Genomic DNA, 23,642 nt, shown 5'->3' on the forward strand with positions numbered 1-23,642 from the left:
TGTTGACTAGCAGGTAGCCCACAGTACAACCTGATTAATGAGTCATTATCGCACTGTTGTTAACAGGCACATTTTGTAAATATAGGACCTACATTTACAAACATTACTAAGGATTCTGTATGGTCTCGTTATTTGCCAACTGTGTCCACTGGCAGACTCGGGGCGAAGGAGGTCCATGCGGTAAGTCGTGAGGGGGTGACACCACGAGTTATCCGCACCGGGTGACACCAACCCTAGTGACGCCACTGATTTTATGGACTGAGTTGATTCCCAAGCAAATGTGTATTAGAGACCTTTGAAGCAGGCAGAGAGAGAGATAGAGCTCTTAGGAAGGTGAATCGCAAAATTAGGAATTTTTGTAGGAAGCAAAGGTTTGGTAGAGTGAGACAGTGAAATTCTCTTAGTGCGTGAGCACAATCAGGGATGACACTTGTCCTTTATGGGCATGGAACGCTAACTCGTGGAATTGTGTGATATGCTTGCAGCTCTGTTGGGAGTGAAATGTTGGGTGTGGAGGGGGAGATAGAAAAACTCCTTCTAGAGAGGAGTTTTTCTGGATGGCAGGTTGGTAAGTTTTATCTGCAGGTTACTAACAGTGGTTGGTCTCACTACTGGTCCAGCGGTCCAGCTGGGGAGAGAAAGGGTTATCGATTTAAGGGGAGTTGTGATGTTCAGAATTTAAGCACAATTGGTTTGTAAACGTTTTGGCCTTGGGTTTGATTTATGGAAGGAGCTTTTAGAAGGGGGAATTATTACAGAGCTTGACTTAGACCAAGGATTGCTGAGTTGTTAGGGTGTTTGAGGGCGGAACGTTGTACAGCATTAACTTGATGTATAGGGAGCTTGTCAGTCTGTAAGGCATTTGCCAGTTGTTATGTGATACACACTGGTTTCATTAAAGTGTCCTTTTTCACACTAGAGATGTTGTGGTTCTTTGTGTAGAGCCATCTTGCATGATTTCTGACACATGACAAAGTCAATGGCCCAATATTCCTTTTTTTGTCACAGGCCTAAACCCGGATCAGAGCCCAAGTCTGCAGGTTCCAAGATTATAAGTGTATCCGCCAATTAGCATCTGAATATTCTTACACCATCAGTGAGTTGTTTTAATCTTAAATTGCCATAGATAAGTGGAATTGCATTTTTATCGGGAGAGAGGTGGGGGAAAACATTTTGAAAACACTGCCAATTCCATGGTTAATTACCATATTTTTTACATAATTCTTTATACATTGACAGGTAAAAATCTGGAATACTCGTCAAAAAATGGGTTGATGTAAGAAGGATGCTTACTCAAAACTATTCAGGCGTGTTATTGGTTTAAACAGGAAAATGAAGACATGTATCTTTCTATACCCTCCCTCGTAGATTCATCGGAAGGGCAGCGACGTAAACCACAAGATCAATCACAAGTGACTGTAAAACAGCTGGAAAAATGCTCCTCCTTTCCCTGCTGCTGCCTTCTCCCGGCTTCCTCTTTTGTCTCATCACTCAGAGGAGCAGTGTAGGGACCAGCAGGCGGAGCCCGGTCCCAGGCCGTCCCAGGCAAGGAGGCGGAGCCCGGGCCAGAACTGTCCCAGGCTGAGCCGGGGAGGAGAGAGAGGCAGGGCCCGGCCCCTGGCACCGCACAGACCGCAAGGACTGGATCAGCTGCAGCCGGAGGACAGGGCTGCATCACCCGTGGGAATACAGCAGGACAGCATCTCTCGGCCTGGGGACCACGCGTGCACCCGCAGGGCGGAGAGGCTGTGTCTGCAGGCTGCATGCACGGCAGCCGGTGTTCAGGGCAGCATTTTTAGGGGTGCAGGCTACATCTGTATCTGCAGGGGGCACAGACTGGCTGCATCTTCAGGGGAAGAAACCCACTTCGTTGGAAACCGGCGCGACATAACCTGGAGTGAATGGTCGTTCTGCATCAGTCAGACCTGGATTCCGGGGGCGCATCTTGAGGGGTGGATGTGCGCCAGCCCAGTGACTTGGGCATCAGCGGAGCTTCTTCAGGGCGTGGACGCCTGTTCTGCGCCGGAAGGAGGTGGGGAGCAGCAGGCTGCGTCCCCGGGGGGTGTCCGATCTGCGCCGTTCCCTCCCCACCCTCCAGCCGGGAGGGAGTGGCTCTGGCGTCGGCTGGAGTAGCGAAGTGCCAGAAGCCGCCTGGATGCTGAGCATTGGATCCGAGGTAAGGCAGCAGGCGGGCAGGTGTGTCAGTGCACAGGGCGGGGAGGGAAGGTGAGGGCGCCCGTGGCCTGCCACCCCTCTGGCGCCGATGAAGCTGCAACAAAGGGAAGAGCATGGAGAGAGAGCGTGGAGGTCGCGAGGCAGGGTGGAGTAACAGAAGGAGGGTGGAGGAACGAAGGCAAGGACGGCGGAGGAGTCAAGGTAAGGAGGGAGGGTGGAGAAAGAGAAGGGACAAGGTATTATAAGCAATGAAGGGGTAAAGCCGGTGTGAAGACTGATGGAGCGCTGGAGGTGGCGAGAAAGGACGGATTAAGGAAGGGATCGTTAGAGCACTGAGGGAAGGGCCGGGGGATGAATGGGCCATTGATGAGAGGCGAGCAGGCCACGCAAGGGTGGAGAGAGGCTGAAGGAAGACACATGAATGAAGCCATTAGAGGATGATGGGAAAACCAAGAAAATGAATGGACCATGAAAGCTGGAGGGACCAAGGTGTGAGTGGTGGGGACATCCCCGACGGGCGGTTGCACAGCCCCAGAGAAAGGAGGGTCGAGAAACCAAGGGAAGGGAGTTTACATGGACTAAGTAAGGGAAGGCGGATCCCCCAAATGAAGGGAGGGTGGAGAGTGTAATGTAAAGGACAGTTCAGGGGACGATGACCATTGATGGAAGGATGGCAATTCCAATGTAGGATGGAGGGATAAGTGGAGGAGGTAGGGATGGACCATGAGAGGAAGAATGAATGGACCAGTGATGGAAGGACGGTCAGTCCAATGAAGGATGGAGGGATAAGTGGAGGAGACAGGGATGGACCATGAAAGGAAGGCTGAATGGACCAGTGATGGAAGGATGGGCAGTCCAATGAAAATGGAGGGATAAGTGGAGGAGGTAGGGATGGACCATGACAGGAAGGATGAATGGACCAGTGATGGAAGGATAGGGAGTCCAATGAAATTGGAGGGATAAGTGGAGGAGGTAGGGATGGACCATGACAGGAAGGATGAATGGACCAGTGATGGAAGGATAGGGAGTCCAATGAAAATGGAGGGATAAGTGGAGGAGGTAGGGATGGACCATGAAAGGAAGGATGAATGGACCAGTGATGTAAGGATGGTCAGTCCAATGAAGGATGGAGGGATAAGTGGAGGAAGTAGGGATGGATCAGGAAAAGAAGGCTGAATGGACCAGTGATAGAAGGATGGGGAGTCCGATGAAAATGGAGGGATAAGTGGAGGAGGTAGGGATGGACCATGACAGGAAGGATGAATGGACCATGGATGGAAGGATATGGATTCCTTTGAAGGATGTAGGATAAGTGGGCGAGGTAGGGATGGGCCATGAAAGGAAAGATGAATGACCAATGATGAGGAGACGGACTGACCAAGGAAAGGGAGGGTGTATGTAAAAAGGAATAATTACTAAGGGAGTGTGGCCTTCAGGACCCGGGGAAGGTAGAAAGGAGGTACCAGGAGGAGGAAGGCTGAAGAAACCATAGGATCGAGCAATAAAGAGAATCAAGGAAAAGATGTGATGCGATCAAGAATACAAGGGTGTACCTGTCTGGGCCCTTGATGGTTAGTATGGGTTAAAGGACTGACTGCGACAATGTGGGCAGGAGGGAACTTTTATCCGTACACTCTAGGAATGTGCATTGATCCAGAGATACTGGGAGGCGGTTGTGCGCCTGATGGAGGAAGCATTGGGGCAACTGATCCATGGCAACATTAAGTTGGCCCTCCTGAATATATGGAGACCTACTGACCTGAACTCCAGGGAGCGAACATGGGTTACATTGGGGCTGATGGTGACAAAAAGGAACATCGCTCGAGTGTGGAGGACTCAGAACCCACCAAGTACGGCAGATTGGGGCAATGATATGGACTGGTGTATGGTCACGGAAAAGTCCATTTATGAAGCCAGGGGGTGCCCGAACAAATGGACACAAATATGGGGGCAATGGAATGTCCACGGGGGGAGATATGTGAACCGCCGAGATCAATAGAGGACTTTATCAGTAGGATCTAACCATGCACTATTGATAATATCATTTCTACTTTGAGACCCATCTGCGTCAATGTACCACTTGCAATGTAACATCTGCTGCCAATCTGTGCAAAACTTGATAACCCGTATGCCATGCCTTGTTTTCAATTAAAAAAAAGATAATACAAATAAAAAATAAAGAATACAAGGGTGCATGGTCCAAGATTGACTAGACCAAGGGAAATGAAGATAGTGGTTCCAAAGGAAGAGTTGTTGGATGGACCAAGGGAAGTTATGATGGAGGGACTGAGTCAAGGCAAGCTGGAGAAACTAAAGAGAAAGGAGAATGCAGGTACCAGGCTGCGTGGACCAAGGATGAATGGAGCAAGGAAGGATGGAGGTGGCAGTATTAAGAGGAGAAAAGGTATGGGCCAAGAATCAATGACCCTGGGAAGGGGAATAGAGGCAGCATGGAAGCAGGAAGAAAGTGCCAGTCAACGGGAGAAAGAATCTACCACGGAAGAGAGGATGGAAAGAGTAAGAGAGAAAGGATGAAGAGAACAAGGGAGGAGCATGATACCACCTACCAAAGAAGGGTGACAAGACCAAGGGAAGACGAATATAGGAATAAAAAAAGGAGTGACCAAGGGAAGGAGGCGGATGACTGAGGAAAGAAGGTGTAAAGACCCAGGAAGAAGGGTGGACCGAACAAGTGGAGAAGGATGACCAGGTAAAGGATATAAAAATGGCAAGATTGTGTGAAGGATTTTTGGGGGAACGAAACAAAGCAAGATTTATGGACCAAGGTAAAGAGGTAACCAAGGGAATGAAGATGGAACGAGCAAGTGAATGAGTATCTGGGTTAATGAGCGAAGGATGGTTTACCAGCCAAAGGAAAGAAGGGAATGGAATGAAGAAAAGGAGGATGGAGGGTCAAAAGGAAGGAGGACTGAGGGACTGAGAGAAGGCGAAAGAAGGGACCACGGGAAGGAGTAACCATACAAAGGAGAAATCGCTGTATCAAGGGAAGGAAGGGGGAGGAACCAACATAAGTATGATAAACGGTCTAAGAAAAGAAGTATGGATGGAGATAAGGGACAGTGGATGAATGGACCAGGGAGAGAGATTAGATGGCTGCAATGGAAAGAGAATAGAGAAGGCAGAGAATACAGGAGAGATGGACCAAGGAAAGAAGGATGACTGGGAATAAGGGAAGGAGGTAGATGATGGAGGGACCAAGGGATGGAGCGTGAATGGATCAAGGGAAAGAGGATGGATCAACCAGGGGGCAGGCAAGAGTCTGGAGGCTACAGAGGGCTGAAGATGGAGTTACCAAAGGAAGGAAGGTGAGCTCGGTCTCAGGCAGAGAGATGGTGCAAAGGAAGGATTATGGAGGGACCTCGTTATGGGGGATGGGCAGGGCGAAGGACATTGAAGCATGGACAATGAGTGAGAGAGGATTAACAGAGAGGTATGATGGAGGGACAGCGGCTGGCAGAATCAAGGGAGAAAGAATTGCACGAGAAATGCTTTTCCAGCCCAGCCCGTTTGTCAGTCTCTGGATTGTTCCTTCAGTCTTGTCATCCAGCAGTTGTTTTATCCACCTACTCCCTTCCATCTTACAACACTTATCAGTGCTGCTGATTCAGGGGGTAGGGTACTGCTTGTGCATAAGAACTGCCGCCTTCTGATTTGTTGGATGCGTCCTGTGGATTCAGCCTGTGAAGAGGTCAAGGCCTCGGTCAGAGCAGGAAGGGAGTCACTACCAGCCGCCTGCAGCTTGTGTAGCGCCTTCGCAGCGGCTGCAGGAGGCGCTGACTCGCAGGATACACTGCATGGCTAGCTGTGCAGGTGAAGGTGTGCGTGAAGGGGCGAGGGCTGGACACGGTGCTCGGGGCTCTCGCGTGTGTGTCACGCTATTCATTTCCTATGATGTGCTCTGAGTCAAATGACACACTGTCAGCTCCTCTGCTCTGGGACCAGTGTCACGTGATGCTTTCATCAGCCTTAGGGCCGTCTGATGTCATTTCTAGTGAAGTCATCATTGTACTAAGCGGTGACGCGAAATGTGAACTGTTCGACCTCTTTTCGGTCACAGAACGTTGCCACTGATGCTTATTGCTTCACACACGAATCCGGATTCACGAAGAGACACAGAATACCCGTTCCTGCTGTGTGCGTTGCATCGTCATCCACTACATGGGGCAGTAAGCGCTATATAAATGTAATACAATGCAATACAGCGCTGCACTCTTTTCACCTCACCCGTCAGTGCGGGCCTTGCATCTCATCCCCTGCTACATGCTATCTGTACCCCACCCTCTACCATGTGCTTTGCATGTTATCCTCTGTGCATTCCTTGCATCACCCATTCCCTAAAGCTGCTTTACATCACACACACAGCATGCTTTCTATCCCCATTCCCAAGTGCCTGCTTTATGTTTCATGCTTTGCTGTCCCTATGCCCTCGTGCTTGCATCCCGTTCTCTACTACAGGCTTTGCATCACCCACCCACCCACCACTACTTGCTTTTCATCCTTTCCCCGCTGCCTTCTTTGCATCACCCATTCATCACTGCTTGCTTTTCATCCCGTTCTCTACCACATACTTTGCATCAACCATTCACCATCAACCATTAAACTATTCACCACTGCTGGCTTTTCATCCTGTCCCCACTGCATGATTTCCATAAACCAGTCACCACTGCTTGCTTTTCATCATGTCCACTCTCATGCTTTGCATCTCCTATTCTCTACTTCTTGCTTTTTAACCTGTCCCGTCTGCATGCTTTGCATCACCCATTCACCACTGCTTACTTTTCATCCTGTTCTCTAATGCATGCTTTCTATAAACCATTCACCACTGCATGCTTTTCAACCTGTCGCCTCTGCATGCTTTCCATGAACCATTTACCATTGCTTGCTTTTCATCCTGTCCCCACTGCATGATTTCCATAAACCACTACCTCTTGCTTTTCGTCCTGTCCCCACTGCATGCTTTGCATCAACCACTCACCACTGCTGGCTTTTCATCCTGTCCCCACTGCATGCTTTGCATCAACCACTCACCACTGCTGGCTTTTCGTCCTGTCCCCGCTGCATGCTTTGCATCAACCACTCACCACTGCTGGCTTTTCATCCTGTCCCCACTGCATGCTTTGCATCAACCACTCACCACTGCTGGCTTTTCGTCCTGTCCCCGCTGCATGCTTTGCATCAACCACTCACCACTGCTGGCATTTCAACCTGTCCCTTCTGCTTCCTTTGCATCAACCACTCACCACTGCTGGCTTTTCAACCTGTCCCTTCTGCATGCTTTGCATCAACCACTCACCACTGCTGGCTTTTCAACCTGTCCCTTCTGCATGCTTTGCATCAACCACTTACCACTGCTGGCTTTTCATCCTGTCCCCGCTGCATGCTTTGCATCAACCACTTACCACTGCTGGCTTTTCATCCTGTCCCCGCTGCATGCTTTGCATCAACCACTCACCACTGCTGGCTTTTCATCCTGTCCCCACTGCATGATTTCCATAAACCACTACCTCTTGCTTTTCATCCTGTGCCCACTGCATAATTTGCATCAACCACTCACCACTGCTGGCTTTTCAACCTGTCCCTTCTGCATGCTTTGCATCAACCACTTACCACTGCTGGCTTTTCATCCTGTCCCCGCTGCATGCTTTGCATCAACCACTCACCACTGCTGGGTTTTCATCCTGTCCCCACTGCATGATTTCCATAAACCACTACCTCTTGCTTTTCATCCTGTGCCCACTGCATGCTTTGCATCAACCACTCACCACTGCTGGCTTTTCAACCTGTCCCTTCTGCATGCTTTGCATCAACCACTCACCACTGCTGGCTTTTCATCCTGTCCCGCTGCATGCTTTGCATCAACCACTCACCCCTGCTGGCTTTTCATCCTGTCCCAGCTGCATGCTTTGCATCAACCACTCACCACTGCTGGCTTTTCATCCTGTCCCCGCTGCATGCTTTGCATCAACCACTCACCACTGCTGGCTTTTTATCCTGTCCCCGCTGCATGCTTTGCATCAACCACTTACCACTGCTGACTTTTCATCCTGTCCCGCTGCATGCTTTGCATCAACCACTCACCCCTGCTGGCTTTATATCCTGTCCCCGCTGCATGCTTTACATCACCCACTCACCCCTGCTGGCTTTTCATCCTGTCCCCGCTGCATGCTTTGCATCAACCACTCACCCCAGCTGGCTTTTCATCCTGTCCCCTCTGCATGCTTTCCATAAACCATTTACCACTGCTTGCTTTTCATCCTGTCCTCACTGCATGCTTTCCATAAACCATTTACCACTGCTTGCTTTTTATCCTGTCCCCACTGCATGATTTCCATAAACCACTACCTCTTGCTTTTCATCCTGTACCCACTGCATGCTTTGCATCAACCACTCACCCCTGATGGCTTTTCGTCCTCTCCCCGCTGCATGCTTTGCATCAACCACTCACCACTGCTGGCTTTTCGTCCTGTCCCCGCTGCATGCTTTGCATCAACCACTCACCACTGCTGGCTTTTCATCCTGTCCCCGCTGCATGCTTTGCATCAACCACTCACCACTGCTGGCTTTTCATCCTGTCCCCGCTGCATGCTTTGCATCAACCACTCACACCTGCTGGGTTTTCATCCTGTCCCCGCTGCATGCTTTGCATCAACCACTCACCCCTGCTGGCTTTTCATCCTGTCCCCGCTGCATACTTTGTATCAACCACTCACCCCTGCTGGCTTTTCATCCTGTCCCCTCTGCATGCTTTGCATCAACCACTCACCCATGCTGGCTTTTCATCCTGTCCCCGCTGCATGCTTTGCATCAACCACTCACCACTGCTTGCTTTTCATCCTGTCCCCGCTGCATGCTTTGCATCAACCACTCACCACTGCTTGCTTTTCATCCTGTCCCTTCTGCATGCTTTGCATCAACCACTCACCACTGCTTGCTTTTCATCCTGTCCCCGCTGCATGCCTTGCATCAACCACTGACCACTGCTTGCTTTTCATCCTGTCCCCGCTGCATGCTTTGCATCAACCACTCACCACTCTGGCTTTTCATCCTATCCCCGCTGCATACTTTGCATCAACCACTCACCCATGCTGGCTTTTCATCCTGTCCCCGCTGCATGCTTTGCATCAACCACTCACCACTGCTGGCTTTTCATCCTTTCCCCGCTGCATACTTTGCATCAACCACTCACCACTGCTTGCTTTTCATCCTGTCCCCGCTGCATGCATTGCATCAACCACTCACCACTGCTTGCTTTTCAACCTGTCCCCGCTGCATGCTTTGCATCAACCACTCACCACTCTGGCTTTTCATCCTATCCCCGCTGCATGCTTTGCATCAACCACTCACCACTGCTGGCTTTTCATCCTGTCCCCGCTGCATGCTTTGCATCAACCACTCACCCCTGATGGCTTTTCGTCCTCTCCCCGCTGCATGCTTTGCATCAACCACTCACCACTGCTGGCTTTTCGTCCTGTCCCCGCTGCATGCTTTGCATCAACCACTCACCACTGCTGGCTTTTCATCCTGTCCCCGCTGCATGCTTTGCATCAACCACTCACCACTGCTGGCTTTTCATCCTGTCCCCGCTGCATGCTTTGCATCAACCACTCACACCTGCTGGGTTTTCATCCTGTCCCCGCTGCATGCTTTGCATCAACCACTCACCCCTGCTGGCTTTTCATCCTGTCCCCGCTGCATACTTTGTATCAACCACTCACCCCTGCTGGCTTTTCATCCTGTCCCCTCTGCATGCTTTACATCAACCACTCACCCATGCTGGCTTTTCATCCTGTCCCCGCTGCATGCTTTGCATCAACCACTCACCACTGCTTGCTTTTCATCCTGTCCCCGCTGCATGCTTTGCATCAACCACTCACCACTGCTTGCTTTTCATCCTGTCCCTTCTGCATGCTTTGCATCAACCACTCACCACTGCTTGCTTTTCATCCTGTCCCCGCTGCATGCCTTGCATCAACCACTGACCACTGCTTGCTTTTCATCCTGTCCCCGCTGCATGCTTTGCATCAACCACTCACCACTCTGGCTTTTCATCCTATCCCCGCTGCATACTTTGCATCAACCACTCACCCATGCTGGCTTTTCATCCTGTCCCCGCTGCATGCTTTGCATCAACCACTCACCACTGCTGGCTTTTCATCCTTTCCCCGCTGCATACTTTGCATCAACCACTCACCACTGCTTGCTTTTCATCCTGTCCCCGCTGCATGCATTGCATCAACCACTCACCACTGCTTGCTTTTCAACCTGTCCCCGCTGCATGCTTTGCATCAACCACTCACCACTCTGGCTTTTCATCCTATCCCCGCTGCATGCTTTGCATCAACCACTCACCACTGCTGGCTTTTCATCCTGTCCCCGCTGCATGCTTTGCATCAACCACTCACCCCTGCTGGCTTTTCATCCTGTCCCCGCTGCATGCTTTGCATCAACCACTCACCACTGCTGGCTTTTCATCCTGTCCCCGCTGCATGCTTTGCATCAACCACTCACCACTGCTGGCTTTTCATCCTGTCCCCGCTGCATGCTTTGCATCAACCACTCACCACTGCTGGCTTTTCATCCTGTCCCCGCTGCATGCTTTGCATCAACCACTCACCACTGCTGGCTTTTCATCCTGTCCCCGCTGCATGCTTTGCATCAACCACTTACCACTGCTGACTTTTCATCCTGTCCCCGCTGCATGCTTTGCATCAACCACTCACCCCTGCTGGCTTTATATCCTGTCCCCGCTGCATGCTTTACATCACCCACTCACCCCTGCTGGCTTTTCATCCTGTCCCCGCTGCATGCTTTGCATCAACCACTCACCCCTGCTGGCTCTATATCCTGTCCCCGCTGCATGCTTTACATCACCCACTCACCCCTGCTGGCTTTTCATCCTGTCCCCGCTGCATGCTTTGCATCAACCACTCACCACTTCTGGCTTTTCATTCTGTCCCCTCTGCATGCTTTCCATAAACCATTTACCACTGCTTGCTTTTCATGCTGTCCTCACTGCATGCTTTCCATAAACCATTTACCACTGCTTGCTTTTTATCCTGTTCCCACTGCATGATTTCCATAAACCACTACCTCTTGCTTTTCATCCTGTACCCACTGCATGCTTTGCATCAACCACTCAACCCTGCTGGCTTTTCGTCCTCTCCCCGCTGCATGCTTTGCATCAACCACTCACCACTGCTGGCTTTTCGTCCTGTCCCCGCTGCATGCTTTGCATCAACCACTCACCACTGCTGGCTTTTCATCCTGTCCCCGCTGCATGCTTTGCATCAACCACTCACCCCTGCTGGCTTTTCATCCTGTCCCCGCTGCATGCTTTGCATCAACCACTCACACCTGCTGGCTTTTCATCCTGTCCCTTCTGCATGTTTTGCATCAACCACTCACCACTGCTGGCTTTTCATCCTGTCCCCACTGCATGATTTCCATAAACCACTCACCACTGCTGGCTTTTCAACCTGTCCCTTCTGCATACTTTGCATCAACCACTCACCACTGCTGGCTTTTCATCCTGTCCCCGCTGCATGCTTTGCATCAACCACTCACCACTGCTTGCTTTTCATCCTGTCCCTTCTGCATGCTTTGCATCAACCACTCACCACTGCTGGCTTTTCATCCTGTCCCCGCTGCATGCTTTGCATCAACCACTCACCACTGCTTGCTTTTCATCCTGTCCCTTCTGCATGCTTTGCATCAACCACTCACCACTGCTGGCTTTATATCCTGTCCCCGCTGCATGCTTTGCATCAACCACTCACCACTGCTGGCTTTATATCCTGTCCCCGCTGCATGCTTTGCATCAACCACTCACCACTGCTTGCTTTTCATCCTGTCCCTTCTGCATGCTTTGCATCAACCACTCACCACTGCTGGCTTTTCATCCTGTCCCCGCTGCATGCTTTACATCAACCACTCACCACTGCTTGCTTTTCATCCTGTCCCTTCTGCATGCTTTGCATCAACCACTCACCACTGCTGGCTTTATATCCTGTCCCCGCTGCATGCTTTGCATCAACCACTCACCACTGCTGGCTTTATATCCTGTCCCCGCTGCATGCTTTGCATCAACCACTCACCACTGCTGGCTTTTCATCCTGTCCCCGCTGCATGCTTTGCATCAACCACTCACCACTGCTGGCTTTTCATCCTGTCCCTGCTGCATGCTTTGCATCAACCACTCACCACTGCTTGCTTTTCATCCTGTCCCCTCTGCATGCTTTGCATCAACCACTCACCACTGCTTGCTTTTCATCCTGTCCCCTCTGCATGCCTTGCATCAACCACTGACCACTGCTGGCTTTTCATCCTGTCCCCGCTGCATGCCTTGCATCAACCACTGACCACTGCTGGCTTTTCATCCTGTCCCCGCTGCATGCTTTGCATCAACCACTCACCACTGCTTGCTTTTCATCCTGTCCCCGCTGCATGCATTGCATCAACCACTCACCACTGCTTGCTTTTCAACCTGTCCCTTCTGCATGCTTTGCATCAACCACTCACCCCTGCTGGCTTTTCATCCTGTCCCCGCTGCATGCTTTGCATCAACCACTCACCACTGCTGGCTTTTCATCCTACCCCACTACAGGCGAGGCAACCCCCATGTTCTACTGCCTGCTTTTCATCTTGCTCTGTACTGCATGCTATGCACCTCCACTGCATACTTGCCTATTTTGTACCCCTTGTGTATAACCTTTGTAGTAGTGTGTGTCTGAAGGGGATGGAAGGTATACCGCCTGGTGTCCCCTGCACCACTCCGCTGAGCCCCAGCCAGGTTTGCGCTCTATAAGTACCATCACACACGGTGCAAGGGGGCCTTCCCGCCGCGCATGTGTGTCGTAGAGATGTTACTTATACTTAGGAACCCGGGATCTGGAAGCACAAACCTCGAAGCTGTGATTAGGAATTGTGCTGATTTCATAATAAGTTTTAACAGATTTTAAATATGCGAGCATGTCCTCGTGATGTGAATATACTTTCTTACAATGCCGGGTCTTACTTGAGATGAATCACGGGTTTGCCAGGAAGGTGCTGGGGCTGTGTTGACAGAGATGTAAAAAAAGATTTGCTTTGGCTACCTGTCTAATTAACATGGCAGACAGACAGACGAGTGAAATGTCGAATGTTGGTGCTATACTGCAATATTTCAGAAATTTTACAGGGCCCCTGAAAATCACAAATATATGTGTTTTGAAAAATGCAGAATCGCTGTAAGCAGTTGTGTTTTCTGTTGTTCTTTGGGCAGCAGCCTGTTTGCAGCTGGTAACACGCTGGCATCTGTATTTTTAGTTCTTTTATTCCTTTTAATTGTGTCTGTTTAATCGCTGCATTTGTTTGATGTGGATAGTAATTTGTGAATCAGGTGCTTCTATTTTCAGTGCACTTGGTTATTTTCGGTGTCAGGTTGTTATTAGTTGTCGTTATCTATAAGTTTTCTTCCAGATTTTAGTTTGTGTATTTTAGTGGTGTTTCTTTAAGCTTGTTACTGGGGATGAACCTGGGTAGATCCACGCTTTATGAAGCGGGACTTTGCCCGTGGTTGCGTGACACGGATAGGCTCTGGTCTTGTGGTGGACGACTAGGTGTGGGTCACAATGTTTTCGTCTTCCTTCTCAGCCTGATCCTCCTTGCTCTGCACTACCATCTCACAGTATTTCAGTGTGGGATGGGTTGAACCGTGAATGTCTGTGAGGATTCGCTTCCAGTGTACGACTGGCTTGATTTGTCATGTGCCTGCCTGGTTTAGCACTACGCTGATGGTGGGCAGACCTTGCCGTTCACGTGGCTGAATTTTGGTTGTGGTTGGTTGACATCAAAAACTCATGGTCCTGTAATAACCTCTTTTGGTGTGGGTCCCAGTATTTCTCCCTTATGTCCTGGGCCAAGGTCTTGAGCCTATCCTCCCATGTGCTTAGCTTTCAGTTCCAGTGCTGGTTGGTGTTGAGCTGTTATTGTCTGTGAAAGTTCTTTTCTAGGTTCTTGGATTTTGTGATCTATAATGTGATTGGCTGATGTAAATTTAGGACCTCATTCTGAGTGGGGGTATTTTATGTGGAGCCACAACTCTGGCTGAAATAACCCAAGGCCCCATTACAAGTGTGTCTGTATGGCCAGTATGTATCGGGTCTGAAGACACTGCTCTGAAGCCAAGGCCTGTAAGAGCAGGCAGCAGCATCGATCACCTCTAGCAGCAGTCGAGAGCGAGCAGGCAATGACCTTCACCACACCCTTTACCACCAGCAGTGGTCTTGCAGACACTTTCTGCCTGCTATGAGCAGGTCTGCATTTTTGTCACCAAAAATTGTGAAAAACTGCTGGTAGAACACCCAGTCAATGTAGGTCCCAGCAGTTATGCACCTGTTCAGGGAAACGACTGGTAATGGTCGGAGGTTGCTGCGGAGATACCGGCCTGTAATTTACATAGCGACCTTCTGATATCTCTGGAGTGAAGTCCGGCCAGCTTGTAATGAGCGCTTTAACCCCTTCGGTGCTCATGACGGAACGGTTCCGTCATGAGCCACGGTTGAGCTGTGCTCATGACGGAACCGTTCCGTCATGACCACGCCCGCGCAGGAAAAGATCAGCACAGCAGGGGAATCCGCCCAGCATGGAAGGGGTTAAACGGAAGCTGGATGGAATCCTCAGTGACTGAAGCAGAGGTTTGGTTGGAGTTGGTTCAACTCGGTTGGCAACAAGAGGCCCTGCTCTGTGCACGCTGTTTGTGGATCTTGATAGTTCTCGCTTCCCTCCCCCCTGCGTCATGATCATGGCCCTTCCCAGCATTTCTGTTACATTGACACTGATTGGTTAGTGCTTACTTGCACACTCTGTCAGTCTGTAGTGGTTTACTTCGACGTGATTGATGGCGGCTTCTAAGTAAACCACTGAGAGTCCTGATTAAGTACCCCAGTGCTCCAGCATAAACTGGTAGCTAATGGGCCAGGAAGTGCAGAATTGGTACATTTTTTGAATGGATGATGACGGTTTGACAAAATCCATTGTCGTAGTTCAGAAATGATATATGCAGAGACCCCATAGATGCAGTCTAATTAATGCGTGCCCTGAAGGGGATAGCTAAAGCCATCTTGTAAAGCCAAGTTCCAGTTAACAAAATAAAGTAGCGTGAGGTCTGGTTTACTTCATGAATACATCGATACCCGCTTTAATTAACCTCCAATATCTATATTTTCAAATGAGTATAGTTCACTCCCATTCATCATAGTCAGTCCTTACACGCTCACGCCTTTTCAATTTTTGTTTTTGTTTCTGTTTTTTTTTATACTTGCTTCATTTTTCCCTTCCTTCTTTCTTATTGTCCATTTCTTTTTTTTTACTGTCCAGTTTCTTTGCTCCTCATTATGTGTCAGTTCCTCTTAATTACTTTGTCTCATTCGTATTTTTCCCTTTCCTTTGATTTTTTACATTTCCTTTGTTTTACTTGCTTGTGTTTACCTAACGTATTCGCCTTTCTACTATTCTTTAGTACATTCGTCTCTCCCTTTTTATTGTTGATATTTTCTCTCTCGTTTATTTTCTTTTTACTTTAAAATGTTAATATTTTCTGTTTTACCCTACAATCTTTAAGCTTTAAACTTGTTCAGTTCTTTCTTTCTTTTTCTTGCTTTCTTACTTACATAGATATTCAGTTTTTCTTTTCTTTCTTTGTTTCTTTCTTGCTTTCTTTCTTGTTTTTGTCTTTTTTGTTTTGCAGTAGCGCAGTCTATGTTACATATACTTCCAAGAGTGTTCTGTTACGAAGAAGTACCTCCACTCCCAAAGCCAAACCTGGGATTAGTCTAAGGGGCTGGCTGCTTTCATACACACTTACTAAATGTTTTGATTCTGTGGAACGTTCTCAGGCCAAAAAAAAGGTGTGTACAGCCAAGCAGCTGCAGTGTGACACCATCAGGATTTATTCCAAAGGATCTTGAAATGTATTTGTTTGAGGAGGCTTTTTTCCAACAATTTTGTAGATGAGACTGTGTGAGCATGTGCGTGTTCCCACACACTCACGCACGCACACACACGCATGCACACACACTCTCGCCATAATTCTTAAGCAGACAGGCTAATAAAATATTGAGTTATTGTTTTAATTAATGGTCAACGGGTGGGCTTTCAAAGGCTGGTTGATAAATTGGTGAGTAGTGGCAGCTTAAAAAGGCAGTTAGTGGATCCTACTGGGGTAAAAGACCACAAGCTGGATCAGGCAGAAGGTGGTTTGGGTTGGCAAGAAGGTTTAGATTGGTTTATCATCATAGACAGGTTGTACATAAGACGTGCCTTGACACGGGTCCCTTTCAAGACCACGGGTAATAGTTTGCAAACGTTTTGGTGTCTTACCGGCATGCAGTCTGCTTCCTGTTGGAAGTGGTGATAAGAGTGTGACTAGGGAGATTGAAGATTGTTTGTGTGGCGAAGTTGGTGACCCTATCCAAGGGGAGTGCTAATGCCAGGTGGACCTGCTAACAGTCTGTTGCAAAATATTGGTAAATGATAAGGCTAATGATAAAAGTTTGGCTCAGTGGAAGACCATATAATAAAGAAAGCACATCTGCTATTAAGAACCCTTGGTGATTGGTTAATGTAAATATATGGCACAAAATCAATGTATTCTCTTTATTGAATCTGGCACACAGACACTATTTCTTTCGCCAGGAGTAATTGCTTCAAACGTACGCAATTTTAATTTTTCACAGGCACATTTTTAACATTTTGTTGAATCTGTAGCGAACCTATTTCATAACATTCTGCATAAAACGAAATATTTTTAATCATGGGGGAATCAACCTTATATTTATCTAATCAATTATACTGTATCATTTGTTATTACTTAGGTAAAATAACTTTCTCCATCAATGACCCATCACTACAAAAGTCTGTGTCCTATTCATTCATTGAACAAATTATTATGTCAAATTCCCACTATTACTATACACGAGGATCTAATTGTGTTTCAAAGAGAACCGCAAGTTAACAAAAGTCTCTTGAACACCATTGAAGGTGCAAATAACCGCCTTTAATGTATTTCAGTCCATGATTTTATGGGCAGAGAGTTTTTTATGCTCTCCTAGGTTATCTTACCAATGCTGGGCCTTTCGACCTCCGGGGTTGGGGACATTAATGTATGAGTCCATTATCATGTCCAGGATACTTTATGCATTAAGACCTATTGTCTATGCTTTACCAAGGTCGATCAATTTGAATGTATTAGCGAGAGCATACCGGTACATTTAAATCTGCTTACACTAGGAAGCCTATGAATGAAGATGAGGATTCATGACTCACTAAAGATATGAGTGCCCATGAAATTATAACAAAGTCTTGCCCATTAAATACCTGGGCATCACAGAACCAACCACTGACTGTGTTACAAAACAACATTTTTGGTTCAGGTCAGTATTATTCATGAAAGCTCCTGTCAACCTGGTATGATTGAAGGAATTTCATTCCGGCGCTTCTATCCAGGCTTTGTCTCTGAATGACGCTGGGACCAAGGATGCTGTGAAGCCAGAAGTGTAACATAAAATGCCTTTATATTTCCATTTCTCTGTGCACTTAATAACAACCAAGATATTATCCCTCTATCTCCTTTCCCTTTCCCATGAGTCCTTAATATTTACATTTCAGTCTTGGCCCAGAGTCTCTTGTCACATGTATGGCAAATATCCACTTCTGGCTCTGTTTCTTAGGTCCAGTGGCCTGTATAATAGTCTTTGCCTGGCAGAATTCCTACTCACCCCCTTTATAGACCTACCTTCGAAGTTAGAAAATGCTTCTGTAAGTTAACTACCGGGTCTGCTGCTCTCCTTCCTGTCTCCCTTCCTGTTCCGGGTTTAAATATCACCCCTAGGGGTTGCCCCCGCCCCTTCTCCCCTGCTCTGATTCTGGGGAGGAAGAGGTGTGGTCCGTGATGAGTGGTGCTGGAGGATACATCGATGCATGCCGGGCAGACTCTGGGACGCTTGCCCCTTTAAAACAGAGTTCCAGCCTTCCTGGGAACTTTGGGGTTTGACCTAGTGTCTGGTGTGTTGTGTATCTGCGTTGCTGGGCCCCAGCGGTCCTCCTGTTTGCCACAATGTACCCTACTAATTTGGTTCCTTACCAACCTGTAGTTGCCGTCAGACCTTCCACACTACCAGCAGCATGCCCCCATCCCAGATACTTGTTCATGGCATACTCTATGGCTCTTATATGATGGGGTTTCACTACTCTGTGTACTCCTTTCACTGGTTTGTTGTCTCTTCAGCCCCTCACCTTGTGCCATACCCTTCCCCATGTGTACTCACAGTGAGTTAGAGAGTGTTCAGGCACTCTCGAGAGTTCATCAACATTAGACTTTTGAGAGCCAGGTTTCTGCAAAACAATAAAAGAAAACACGTCAAAGGAGCATGATTAGTTTAAATGAAACCATGATAACCTAAAAGACAGTTTTCTAGGGCTTCTATGGCCCACATGATTGCTAATTAGTCCTGTATCATTGCATAACGTGCCAATAACTTCCAACTAAGTAAGAGCACTGGATGCTACCCATCCTCACTCTCTTGGGATAGTACAGTCCCAAGGCCTGTGCCAGAGGCATCTGTTTGGAGCCAAAAGGGTAGTGGGAAGTCTGGGCAGAGCAACACGGAGTACTCTAACATCAGACTCTGCAGAAAAACAAAAGCGGCTTCCTTGCAAGGGCCCCGCTCAGTTTGGCTTGGCAGAGTCATATTTTCATTCGAGTGGCCATGGGGGAAGTTGAGAATTTAGAGTGATGGCACTGGTACACGCACACCTTTTTTAAGGACAATGAGACTTTGGTATTGTTTCAAGTTCAACGGCGTAATGCGTGCAGATTGGGTATCGCTCACTGATCCACGAGCGTCAATGAAATATGTAGTAAGCGCCACCCCGGGGAAGTTGAGAATTAACGTATGCTAAAAATCTCAAAAATGCTCCATCGTCCTTCCTTGTCTGGCCTGAGGTTCACTGTCTAGGGCTTCTGTTTTTTTCTACTTGGCACTTTATCAGACCACTCCCAATAATCTGCCCCAAACACTTATCTTGAAAAACTGTTTTGACACATTTTGCAAGTTTGACAGGTAATCCTGTTTTAAACCGACCGCAAAGAGCAGCTTCCAAATATTTAAGATGATTTTGCCACTCAGTGCTGAGGAAGATTACGTCATCCAAATACGCAGCTAAGTACTCTTGATGGGATGCCTGGATGCAGTCCATCTGTCTCTAAAATGTAGCATTCACTTCATAGAGTACTTTCAACTGAGAAAGACCCTGCAAAGTGCAGGAAGCTGTTTTATGTTTATCTTCTTGGTTTAAGGTAACCTGCCAGTATCTCTTTGTCAAGTCTAATGTACTAATGAACTTGGCTTTGTCTACTCTCCCAAATAAGTAATCGACTTGGAGCATGGGGTAGGCACCAAATGAAGAGATATTATCCACCCTCCTAAAGTCTTTACAGAATAGTACAGTCCTATTCGCCTTTGGTGCCAAAACAATTAGAGGAGTCCATTCACTCAGGGAAAAGGTTCAATCATGTGAAGGTAAAGCATTAACTCTACGTCCTGTTGCACCACTTGCCTTCTGTTCTCTGGAATGCATTAGCCGGTGTTGAACCTCTCTCCACCTGCGCACACGCACCTGGTGCCTTATAGTCATGTAAAGGACAGCCTTCATCACTTCCCTATCCCTCCTGCTCTAGGTGTCTTACTTACACCTCTATACGTCTGTCTGTTTGCAGAGAGTTCCATAACTTCATCAGTTGTGTCATTCACCGTCCGAGAGCAGTCCTGCTACAAGAGTTGTTCATCCAGCCAAGAGTATGTGTTCCAGAAGACTTCGTATTCCTGTGTGATATACTGCTACAGGGTTAGGGTGGAGGAGTTCTTTACAGGCTAATAGGGTCCAGCTAACAAGTGACCTGGTGAACCTTGCAGTAGCTGTAAAACCAAGAATACATTTGTTTGAGGTGGTGCTTGCATAGTGGTACATTATGTGAATTTGCAGTTACAGCAGTTGACACTCAATTAAAATTGCAGACTACAGTGAAAATAGAAAATAGTGCAGGGGATCCCAGCTTGTGGTTTGTAGGGCAACTTCATAAATTGCAATTACACGTGCTGCAGTCCGTTTAGCGCATACATCCACAACATGGATAAACTCGTAGGGGCGGTGAAGGTCAATTTACCCTGAATAGGATGTCTTCACGCCTGTTAAACTTAATAGTGCTAATTGGGAAGTGTAGGTCTTGGCAGTGACCACTATTCAGATATTATCAGATGTTTCTAATTATAGTTGCATTCTATTTTCAGTGTCAGCAAGAATTCAAAATGAATACCTAATTTTGAAAACTTGTCCCCCTTTCAGTGTCATAAGAAAGGCCCGAAAAGGTCAGGGATGCTGACCATGAAAATGCAGTTTGTAGTTGTGCAAATGGGACTCGTGGAGCGGAAGTATAGAAAACAATCATGGCCAATAGAGCTGGCCTGTTTTTGAGCCCTGACTAAAGGCCTTGTTTGGTGGACAGGATACTTCATCACAAACTTAGTAGATGTCCTGTCAGCCATAATACAAGTGCATTATAGCCAATGGCATTAGAAATATGTGGCAGGGGAGCACCAAATTATGGATCAGGGTTGACTAAATTATATGTGAAGCAAAGGCAAATTATGCCCCTTAATGTGCCACATTTTTTGATAATTTTACTACATTATTTTGCATATTTTAGGTTTCACGCTGTGCTTGAGAAAGCTATTGCCTTTAATATAAACTTAAAAGGGACTTGCATCCTACCTCTTCTCTTTCCTGGCTTCTCATTGGTTCCTGTGAGTGCCACTTACCTATCCTCCATTTCTATTTGCTGCAGCATATTATCCTGCATTTACCAATGTTTGTTCCCCATCTGCTTCTCTTATCAGTTTCCTGCTGCTGAAATAGTGTTAACATCAGTTTTGGTGGAACTATATTTTCATAAAGTTTTGCCTCTTACTATTGTAGCATCTTTATATAACAATTTATCATCTGAGAGATTAAGCGATTTGAATAGAATAACAGGATGTTGCGCGGCGCAGCCGAGACTTGGATCGGGATGCCTAGCTCTCAGGTCAGGAGCTCTGGCTGCTGCGCCACATCCACCCCGCTCCCGTGTTATCTGTCAGGGAGCTCTTTCCTTCTCCCGGACGATGATTAATGAGAGCAGCTCTTTATTCATTACATAGGCGAAACCGATGCATTACCAATGCTTGTTACACATGGTAATACTGTGTGGACAAAGATTTCACCTCATTAGTACCAGTTTAACAACCAATTACAGAAAAAAACAACCGAAAAATGACCGGATAATCTTGCCAAAGGGCCTTCCATTGCGTCCAAACACACGTCGCCATATTTTTAGTAACTTTTTATCCATTTAAGCTAGAAACTATATTTTTTGTTAAAATCTGTAGATTGCCATAGTAGTCCTTGGCACTGAAGGGAACTACTTTGTATGTGGGTGTGCTTCTCGTGAAAGGGCAGAAACCCGTCACTCACAGTGAAGTTAGCCAATGGCTGAAGCGGGTGTGTCCTTGTAGCCTGGATCGGACTGGGACAGAGAATAGGCTCGGGCACCAAAACAAAAGTGGCCCCATTATTGAATTAGAAACCTAACAACGTGGCCCATGTTTGGAAATTGGGGCAGTTTTGAACTTCTAAAGACACTGTAGAAGTGTTTTGCGAGTTATGGAAGACTGTCTGGATTTGAGCTTGCTGCAGGCAACGTTTGTTGTAATATCAGGGAACTCAACAGTCAAACCGGCCCAGAAGACCATAAAACAGGCCCACAAACAGCTACAAAACCAGCCCACACACTGCCCTGTGAAACCGGCTCATTGGGCACTGTGCGATTGCCCCATGGGACAGTGCGACCCTGCTTGGACCATGCGGTATGTTGTAGTGGACAAAAGAAAAATGTGAATCACACAATAACAGAGGGCTTGCTGAAAGCACCTGTAAGTAAGCACGTTATACATACAATTTCAGCAAAATCAAAAGAACTTGGCTAATACAATACCCAATAAAGCCTGCTGGATTAAAAAATACTGTAAAAACTAAACTGATTGCATTTTGTATACAGTACTTCTGTGAGGTACATGATTCAGTCTACTTCGGAGATGTAGGATAGCTCTTCACGCATTGAAATCCATGCTCTGTGTGGTAGGTGGATGAATACACCAAACAACCAATAACATGAAGTGAGAGAGATATACTCCTCTGGGCAGAGGCAGGCCCACTCTGCCTACATGTTATAGAACAGGTAACAATAGGTTTTGCTGAGAGCTGCACAGTCGAGCACACACTAAAAAAGTAAAACCCCGGAAAGGTAAATATTTGACTAATTTATCAGGGGTTTTCGAATACCAATAGGAAAGTAGTAAAATGCTATCAGGTTTCTTGCTTTTTTCCATTGATCGCCTTCTAATAAGTATGTAATATTGATTGTTCGATAGGAGTATCTTATTGCAGCTCTGTAATTAAGTGCACTGCATGGTGAAAAATCGAGAATGTTGTCTTTAGTAGAGGAAGGTGCTTGGTTACTAATGGGTGTCCTTTTAACTTTGATGATTTGGTTTTCATGCTAGGTTTTGTTGATTGTTAGCTTAAGCCTGACCGACCAAGTATCTTAGAAGGTTGCAGCCTCTGAGCATCCACCCTTGCCCTACAAGAGACAAGACCCTCCCACCCAGACCATTCTTTCATAATCCTTAGGAGTCAAAACATAAAGGACTGGAGGTGAACCAAAACCAACCCTTGCAAAAATATTCAAGCCAGTGCCTTTCTCCCCTTTCTGTTTTCTATCCATCCATTCTCTGTCTCTCTTCTCCACACTCTGATCTCCTTCCATCCTCTTTTTTCTTCCGCTCTCTTCCCCTCACTTCTCTCTTTCTCTCTCTTCTCTCACTCTCCTTTTTTCCCTTCCTCTCTCACTCTCCCTCCCTCCTATGCCTGCTTCAATAAAGTCCATTGAGCTACAGAGAGAGAAAGAGGCACCAACAGCAGCCTTCAAACAAGCATCAGCAAAGGCAGTTGGTTTGGTGCTGGCTGCTAGCCTTTTTGGCTTTGTCAATACTTGTTTTCTTTTATCATGGCTTTTGTAAAATATTATTGTTGGGAGAGCGGCTGGGCACTCCTCAATATTAAAACAAATATTGGCTTAAAGCAAAAATATTTTTTGGTGCCCAAAGGGAACTTCTTTGTGTGTGAATGTGCTTCTTGTGAAAAAAAACAGAATGCCATGACAGTTAAGTTAGACAATGGCTGAAATGGATTGATGCATTGGCACAAGATGTGTGCTGTAGGACGAATAAGAAAAATGTAATTGACACAACTGACAGATGAAAGAAAGGCGCTGTCTAAAAGTCCATTTAAGTAAGTATACCTTATATTCATAAATT

At 47.2% G+C, this 23,642-nt stretch overlaps 1 protein-coding gene across 5 annotated transcripts in view; it reads left to right on the forward strand.

Moving 5' to 3' along the window:
• The first annotated feature begins 1,474 nt into the window (after positions 1-1,474).
• Positions 1,475-23,642, forward strand: part of CLIP2 (CAP-Gly domain containing linker protein 2) — a 515,486-nt gene continuing 493,318 nt past the window's right edge. For 2 of the 5 annotated variants that reach the window (XM_085649783.1, XM_085649785.1), the window contains exon 1: positions 1,475-2,176. The gene's annotated coding sequence lies outside the window, so the exon portion shown is untranslated. Of the gene's footprint in view, positions 2,377-23,642 lie in introns of all 5 variants that reach the window. The other 3 variants (XM_085649779.1, XM_085649782.1, XM_085649780.1) reach the window with 2 other exon arrangements.

The sequence above is a fragment of the Triturus cristatus genome, chromosome 3_2, assembly GCF_964204655.1.
Source record: "Triturus cristatus chromosome 3_2, aTriCri1.1, whole genome shotgun sequence".
Taxonomy (NCBI): Eukaryota; Metazoa; Chordata; class Amphibia; order Caudata; family Salamandridae; genus Triturus; species Triturus cristatus.